Raw genomic sequence first — 2731 nt, forward strand, 5'->3', positions numbered from 1 at the left:
CATTACCAGGCAGGAAGGTTTGAGGGGCTTGTCGCGGGGGTACCAGCGGCCATGGCGCCGGCACTCCCACCCCTGACTCCGATCCTTCTCATTGAGTGGTAAATAGCCAATAGGAAAAGTGTTCCAGCAGAACATCTCTCGCAGAGTCATATACACACACAGTTTTAATGCCTATACGCTCGTGTTCCGCCCTTACTCGGCCGCACCTTTGCCGCTTAAACTTTGACCTCTTTCCCCGTTCCCGCATGCCACAGCAGTGGCACTTGTTTATCCGGAGAAAGAGAGCGAGAGTCGCAGTATTAATTGGCGTGAGCGGCCTTTCCGGCTGCAGAACTAGTGCTCTATCCCGGCGAGCGCCGTTATGAGGCGCAACACCGTCTTTAACGCGTTTAGAGAGAACTCCCCTGCCTCCCTCCCAGTCATGAGATAGACGTGGACTCGTGGCGAACTCTCAAAGAGAACGCCCACACCGCGTCTGACCGTGGGAGAGGGTGGAGGAGCGCGTGAGGAAGAGCACGGCGTCACCCAAGCATTCTCATCTCTCTGCCTGCACCACTACATGGTAGACTGCGGGCCCAGGCGCACTCATCAATTTGGGTTCCACTGCAATGCATGCCAAGCACTCTTTTCGAGGTGATAGACGAAATTCCGGCGGGGCTTACTTAAAAGATATCCGACCCGGTTTCGTTTCCTCTTCGTGGGATGGAGTGCCTCTTAGAACATGTGCAGCATCAGCCATGAGCGGCCGACGGCCATTCGTGTCTCTGTGGACAGCAGGCAAAACGCCTCCGGTTATTCTTGAGGGCGACAACTGTGGCACTGGCATTTGTGGTTGGTCGTGGGTGCCAAGTCCGCGGACTTGCTAGTGATAAACTTCGCGTTTTTAAGGGCGCGCCTCGCGCAAAGCGGCGGGCGATTAAACAAGCGAGCTTCGGTTCGGGTTACCCTGCGTGTCGGGGAGACGGTCAGCGGGCACCGAACTCGCAGCAACCGATGGATGTATATTTCAAGCCCTGCGTGGTGAGTGGCGGCGACAAGCTCATATGGCTGCCGCCGCCGCAATATCCGTTCAACTTGTCGATGTATCTGGTATTCTTGCGATTCACATACCGACACGCAGTTTGCTGCGGTCTTCATCGACCCACGAGCCGAGTGATCCCCCGTTAAGAGTTGTGTATTTGCCATTTGGTCTTTTTGCGACTAACCATCACAGGTCGAGTCTCAATGAAAGGGTTTGACAGACATAGCCCAAGTTTGTGGTTTGGGTTTGGCCGGACGGCTTGTTGTTGTTTTTTGACACTTGAATTTCACTCTTTTTGGGTCAAGAGGCTTATTCGCCGGTAGTAAGGAACGGACGGGCAGCCGTCCCAAGCCCCGTCCGTCCTCCTCCGGTCTTCGCGCTCTCGCCCGAGTGTGGTCCACCTACAGCGTGGTGGTACCTATTTTTGGTGCGGGGGCCGGGATTGTCCTCTTTCGCTGCTGGAGTTGCCAGAGCAGAGCCCGAGACCGCCCAAATCAGGAGAGTAGTAGTAGTAGTTTTAAGAGCGCCCCGTTCTCTTTCTCTCTGTTAATGATCCTTCCGCGGGTTCACCTACGGAAACCTTGTTACGACTTTTACTTCCTCTAAATGATCAAGTTTGGACATCTTTCCGTCAGCTCGAGGCGACGACCCCAGAAAACCCTCGCGGCAACGGGCCGACAATCCAAGAGCGCCAGTCCGAAGGCCTCACTAAATCATTCAATCGGTAGTAGCGACGGGTGTGTACAAAGGGCAGGGTAGTCAGCGCAAGCTGATGACTTGCACTTACTGGGAATTCCTCGTTCATGGAAACAATTGCAAGCCCCAATCCCTATCAAGAAAGGCTTTGAACGGGTTACCCGCTCCTCGGAGGGGGAAAACTCGTTGATCCCTTCAGTGTAGCGCGCCCAGAACATCTAAGGGCATCACAGACCTGTTATTGCTCAATCTCGTGCGGCTAGAATTGCCGCTTATCCCTCTAAGAAGAAGTTGCGAACTGGACACCATTTTCTGGAGATCCGTCGACTACTTAGTAGGCCAGAGTCTCGTTCGTTATCGGAATTAACCAGACAAATCGCTCCACCAACTAAAACGGCCATGCACCACCACACCGAATCGAGAAAGAGCTCTCAATCTGTCAATCCTTCCGTGTCTGGGCCTGGTGAGGTTTCCGTGTTGAGTCAAATTAAGCCGCAGGCTCCACTCCTGGTGGTGCCCTTCCGTCAATTCCTTTAAGTTTCAGCTTTGCAACATTGAACCCAAAGACTTTGGTTTCGGAAGCTGCCCGCGGTCATGGGAATAACGCCGGCGGATCGCTAGTTGGCATCGTTTATGGTTAGAACTAGGGCGGTATCTGATCGCCGAACCTCTAACTTTCGTTCTTGATTAATGAAAACATCCTTGGCAAATGCTTTCGCAGTAGTTCGTCTTGCGACGGTCCAAGAATTTCACCTCTAGCGTCACGAATGCCCCCGCCTGTTCCGATTAGTCATTACCTCTGGTTCCGAAACCAACAAAATAGAACCGAGGTCCTATTCCATTTCCATGCATCACCATTCGGGCCATTCAAATAGCCTGCTCTGAGCACTCTAATTTTTTCAAAGTAAACTCTCCGGCCACTCGGGACACTCGACAAAGAGCATCCCGTGCGAGCGGCGGGTTGTTCGAGCGTGACAGTAAACACGGCGGTGCACCGTCAGTCCGGAACTGAGA

General features: G+C 53.4%; 1 pseudogene; it reads right to left on the reverse strand.

Annotated features, from left to right (window-relative positions):
- Positions 1 to 1008: 1008 nt before the first annotated feature.
- LOC121858059 lies at positions 1009 to 1172 on the reverse strand (annotated as a pseudogene).
- Positions 1173 to 2731: the final 1559 nt, after the last annotated feature.

Source organism: Homarus americanus, unplaced genomic scaffold, assembly GCF_018991925.1.
Source record: "Homarus americanus isolate GMGI-L3 unplaced genomic scaffold, GMGI_Hamer_2.0 scaffold3447, whole genome shotgun sequence".
In the NCBI taxonomy this organism is placed as follows: domain Eukaryota; kingdom Metazoa; phylum Arthropoda; class Malacostraca; order Decapoda; family Nephropidae; genus Homarus; species Homarus americanus.